The sequence below is a fragment of the Myotis lucifugus genome, unplaced genomic scaffold, assembly GCF_000147115.1.
Source record: "Myotis lucifugus unplaced genomic scaffold, Myoluc2.0 scaffold_4415, whole genome shotgun sequence".
Lineage (NCBI taxonomy): Eukaryota > Metazoa > Chordata > Mammalia > Chiroptera > Vespertilionidae > Myotis > Myotis lucifugus.
In genome coordinates this window covers 6,205-12,096 of record NW_005875463.1, presented here as the reverse complement: position 1 = coordinate 12,096, position 5,892 = coordinate 6,205, and the positions used below count along the sequence as shown (strand labels likewise).

The window sequence follows — 5,892 nt, the reverse complement described above, 5'->3', positions numbered from 1 at the left end:
TCATGCCCTCACCACCCCCGTTGTCCGTGTCCGTTGGTTAGACCTATATGCTTGCATATAAGTCCTTTGGTTGATCTTTCCCCCTTACCCCCACCCTCCCCTACATTCCCTCCAAGGCCCAACAGTCCAATCAATGCCTCTCCATCTCTGGATCAGTCCTTGTTCATCAGTTTATGATGTTCATTATATTCCACAAATGAGTGAGATCATGTGGTATTTATCCTTCTCTGACTGGCTTATTTCACTTAGCATAATGCTCTCTAGTTCCGTCCATGCTGTGGCAAATGGTAAGAGTTCCTTTTTCTTCTTCCTCTTCTTAAAGAATACCTTTCAGCATTTCATATAATGCTGGTTTGGTGGTGATGAACTCCTTTAGCTTTTGCTTATCTGTGAAGCTCTTTATCTGACCTTCAATTCTGAATGATAGCTTTGCTGCATAAAGTAATCTTGGTTGTAGGTTCTTGCTATTCATCACTTTGAATATTTCTTGCCGCTCTCTTCTGGCCTGCATGGTTTCTGTTGAGAAATCAGCTGACAGTCGTATGGGCACTCCCTTGTAGGTAACTGTGTTTCTTTCTCTTGCTGCTTTTAAGATTCTCTCTTTGTCTTTTGCTCTTGGCATTTTAATTATGATGTGTCTTGTTGTGGTCCTCTTTGGATTCCTTTTGTTTGGGGTTCTCTGCGCTTCCTGGACTTGGAAGTCTATTTCTTTCACCAGGTAGGGGAAGTTTTCTGTCATTATTTCTTCAAATAGGTTTTCAACATCTTGCCCTCTCTCTTCTTCTGGTACCCCTATAATTCTGATGTTGGTACGCTTGAAGTTGTCCCAGAGGCTCCTTACGCTATCTTCATATTTTTGGATTCTTTTTTCATTTTGCTTTTCCGGTTGGATGTTTTTTGCTTCTTCATATTTCAAATCTTTGACTTTATTCTTGCGATCCTCTGGTCTGCTGTTGGGAGTCTGTATAATATTCTTTATTTCAGTCAGTATATGCTTAATTTCTAGTTGGTCCTTTATCACAACATCGAGAGTCTCACTAGATTTCTTGAGGATCTCACTACATTTATCGGCGGTTTCCATAAAATTCTTTTTTTTTTCTTTTCTTTTTTTTTTTTATTAAATTTTTATTGTTCAGATTACATTTGTTCCTCTTCCCCCCCCCATAACTCCCCTCCTTCCAGTTCCCGCCCCACCCTCCGCCCTCACTCCCCACCCACTGTCCTCATCCATAGGTGCACAATTTTTGTCCAGTCTCTTCCCGAATCTCCCATTCCCCTTTCCCCCCCCCAAGAATAGTCAGTCCATTCCCTTTCTATGTCCCTGATTCATTATAATCACCAGTTCATTCTGTACATCAGATTATTTATTCACTTGATTCTTAGATTCACTTGTTGATAGATGCATGTTTGTTGTTCACAATTTGTATCTTTACCTTTTTCTTCTTCCTCTTCTTAAAGGATACCTTTCAGTATTTCGTATAATACTGGTTTAGTGGTGATGAACTCCTTTAGCTTTTCCTTGTCTGTGAAGCTCTTTATCTGACCTTCAATTCTGAATGATAGCTTTGCTGGATAAAGTAATCTTGGTTGTAGGTTCTTGGTATTCAGCACTTTGAATATTTCTTGCCATTCCCTTCTGGCCTGCAAAGTTTCTGTTGAGAAATCAGCTGACAGTCGTATGGGTATTCCCTTGTAGGTAATTGAGTCTCTTTCTCTTGCTGTTTTTAAGATTCTCTCTTTGTCTTTTGCTCTTGGCATTTTAATGATGATGTGTCTTGGTGTGGTCCTCTTTGGATTCCTTTTGTTTGGGGTTCTCTGCGCTTCTTGGACCTGTAAGTCCATTTCTTTCACCAGGTGGGGGAAGTTTTCTGCCATTATTTCTTCAAATAGGTTTTCAATATCTTGCTGTCTTTCATCTTCTGGCACCCCTATTATTCTGATGTTGGTACGCTTGAAACTGTCCCAGAGGCTCCTTACACTATCTTCACACTTTCGGATTCTTTTTTCATTTTGCTTTTCCAGTTGGGTGTTTTTTGTCAAATCTTTGGTTTGATTCTTGTGCTCCTCTGGTCTGCTATTGGGTATAATATTCTTTATTTCAGTCCGTGTATGCTTACTTTCTAATTTCTTTATCGTAGCATCGAGGGTCTCATTAGTTTTCGTGAGGCTCTGCTCAAGTTTATAGCAAGCCCTCAAAATTGCGATTCTTAGCTCCATATCCTCCATTTCTGTCATGTTTTTTTGTCTCCGCATCTTTTATGCTTTCTTGGTGCACCCCCTTGTGGTCTTTGTGCGCAGTCTTGTTCTAGCCAAGCCTTAATTGTTGTAGTTAACACTAGAGGGATTTGACCACCAGGCCGACTGGCTGTAGGAATCAGCTGTGTGGAAAACTTCAGTCTTCCATAAAATTCTTGAAAAATCTTAGAAACGTGGTTTTGGACTCTATATCCAGTTGTTTGCTGTCCTCCATTGCTGTCATTTGTGACCTGTTTCTTTGTCTTCCATTTTGTCTGCTTCCCTGTGTTGATAGAGTGGTTTTGTGTGCTAGGTGTCCTCCAGGGCCCAATGGCTCAGCCTCTCCAGTTACCTGAGGTGGACACTCTTTGTGCACCCCCTTGTGGGCTTTGTGCACAGTCTTTTTGTAGTAATGCCTTGATTGTTTTAGGTGTCACTGGGAGGAATTGACCTTCAGGCCAATTGGCAGTGAGAATCAGCTGTGTCTGCAGTGGGAGAACTTCTGTGCTGAAGACACCCTTCTGGGGCAAGACTTGCTTCAGTGGGGCTTTGGTGCTCACTGAGTCTGCCCCCTGAGTGTGTTCCTTATGAATCTGAGGAGTTGTAATCTGGATAGTCCCACTCTGACCACTGGGTACACTGGCTCTTGGATCTAAGGAGGTGCTAATTAAGCCTCTTCCTGAGGTTACCCAGCAGGAGCTACGAAGAGATATGCAGATTCCCCTTCCTTTTTGGGGGGTTTGGGGGTGCCCAGATGAGGCCCAGCTGTGAAGCAATGCAAGCTGCTGTGGGGCCTTGGGCCTTCTCTTGGAAGTTCTGGGTCTGTCTGGCCCAGCTGCAATTTGTTAGGTAATTTTCAGTTTGCAAAGGACCTGGGCATTCATATGCAAAAGCCTTTGCAGCAGCCTGGATGGGGTGGGGTCTCGGAATCAACAGGGCGGAGCAAGCAGCTATGGCTGATTCTCAGCCCTGCCCTAAGGGGCCGTGCGTCTCAGTGTCCCGGTAATTGCTGCCAGCACCTCTGAGGGAAAGCCGCCCTCAAGTTCCAAGTTCTGCCTGCTGCCAGACCGTCCAGTTTCTCCTCGTATGAGCCCTGGGACCCCAGAGATTTCCCGGAATCGGAGTTCAGAGCAGTCGAGAGCTTGTGACTCCCTCCCGATTCAAAAAGACAGCAGAGTCCTCAGGTGCCCGCCCCTTTCCCCGCGCTCCGGAGCCTCTGTACCTCTGCACTTTACTTTCGTAGCTCCTCTGAGTCTGTGTGCTCTTCTCTTTCCTTCTAGTTGTAGAATTTCCACTCAGCCAGCCTTCCTGTGGTTCTGGATGATGACCGTTCTGTCTTTTAGTTGTATTTTTGAAGTTGTTGTCGGAGGCAGCAATTTCCGGTGTTTCCCTATGCCGCCATCTTGGTTTCCTCTCAAGTATTCTTTCTTTAAAAAATTCTTCAAATATTATATTTCCTCTACATCTGAAAAAATAATTATTCGTATATTAATATGCTTGATGGTATCTCACAGAGAATCTGTTTATTTTACTTCATTCTTTTGTCTTTCTGTTTCTGGATAATTTCAATTTCAGTAATTGTTTTTTCTGCCTATTCAAATCAGCTGTTGAGTCTATTGAGTGAATTTTTTACTATAATCATTGTACTTTTCAACTCCAGTGTTTCTATTTGTTTTTTTTTAATAATTTCTATCTCTTTTTTTTTACTTCTTTTTTTTTTGCTTTATTTATATCCTCTGCCATTTAAGGTTTCAGCATATCTAATGACCATCCTGTCTTTACCTTTGTGCCAGAAGTCAGTCCATTGGAACCTCTTAGTGAAACACACACATCTTTTAACTGATTCTTCACCATAGAGGAATACTCCCTACCAGCACAGATATTAAATTCTGTTTCCTTAATTTCTTTTTAAAAAATGAGCAACTCATTTTTAATCATTTTACTGTTTATATCACAGTCACATGCAAATTGGCACAACTGTTCCATGACAGAGAACAGAGACCTATCATGCAAGGTAAATTAAGGGAAGGCTTTCCTAGAGCTGGAGAAGTACCACAGAAATACAGGATGGCTGCAGCTATGTCAGACAGCAGCACCAGGGGAGTGGGTGGGTAGGAATGGAGTGTGCTCCTATAGTAGCTGGCCTCCTTGTATTGGCCTGAGACCACTGTGGTTCCTAAGGGGAATTTCCTAATATGCTTGGTAAACCGATCACTTGTAACCATTTATAACTGGGGTAGGGTGACACTTCTGCAGAATAAATTCTACAAGTTCCTAGGCAGGTTCTCTAAATCGCATCTGTGATCAATGGTTGGTAAATTAGGATTCTGCAAAAGTAATCCCATAAATGGACATCCAGGGAAGTTTTACAACCAGTGAAATTAGACCAAAAAATAAACAACCACATGAACCAAACCTACACACTGAACTAAAATGATGTCACATCAGGACTTCTGAAAGAACGAGAGCAGGCAAGAAGAACCAGAGCAGGCAAGATTACTCAAACAGAAGATCCTCATCCTTCTCTTCAGCCAGAAGATTGGCAGCCTCCATCACCTCTCCAGCTACCTTCTGTTTCTCCAATTCCCTCTCAGTTTTTTCCTTGAGAATCTTTTTCTTCTCCTGTATTTTCTTTAACCTATAGAATTATTCTCGCTCTCTCTCATCCAGCTCTGCAATGATATAAGCAAGGGTGCGTTCAATCCTGGGAATGATGACATGTTCAATGGCATTTACATGCCTGTTGGTTATCTTAATAGCTTCATCCAAAGTAACAAAGGAAGTCTGAATCGAGGCAAGTTCCACCAGTAGCTCCACTGCTTTGGCATAGTTCCTCTTTAATTTAGCCAGTTGTTCCCCACCTCTGGCTAAACCAGTCAGTTCATAACTGTCAGTTCCTTCATGGTAATGTTCAAATATTGGCAAGGTAACACCTGCTACATTATCTTTCTTTGCTTGAATCTTCACTTGGGCTTTATTCACATTTTGGATAACTATGGTGCTGAAGTCCCCTGCTGTGAACTTGGCCTCAGCAAGTGAAAAAGCAGCTTCTCTCATCACTTCACCCATCAACATTTTAGTCTCTATGATCTTCTTTGGGATCTGTCGAAATCGAAGAGTTAGGGCATCATATATTTCTTCAAGAGGTTTCGACCTGTCTGTGCTCCTTTTAATCGAGCCTTCATGATGGTCTGCGCCATTCGCGAGGGAAAGATTTCAATTCTGTCTTTGCCCGACATTCTGACGATGATTGTTCGGCTTCTGTTCCCGGTTGAGCGGTCATGGTTGCCACAGACCCACCCACAGCGTCTTCTTCTACCGCAGTCAGCTGGTTGTGTCTAATTTCTATCTCCTTGTTGGTATTCTCTATTTAATAAGACATCATTCTCAAACTTTTCTTTAATTCTTTAGAATTATTTCTGTTAGCCATTTGGGAAATTTTTAGGAAGCTGATTTAAGGTATTTGCCTAATAACTTCAATTGGACTTCCACAAGGACAGTGTTATTGACTCTTTTTCCAGTGTATGGATCATATTTTAATACTTCTTTATATATTTCATAACATTTTGTTGAAACCTGGGTGTTTTAAATAATTTGACAACTCAGGAAATCAGTTTCTTCTTTCCCCAAGGTTTGTGGTTTGTTATTGACATTTCT

General features: G+C 41.9%; 1 pseudogene; it reads right to left on the bottom strand.

Annotated features, from left to right (window-relative positions):
* Positions 1-4,582: 4,582 nt before the first annotated feature.
* Positions 4,583-5,566, bottom strand: LOC102421373 (annotated as a pseudogene).
* Between the last annotated feature and the right edge of the window lie 326 nt (positions 5,567-5,892).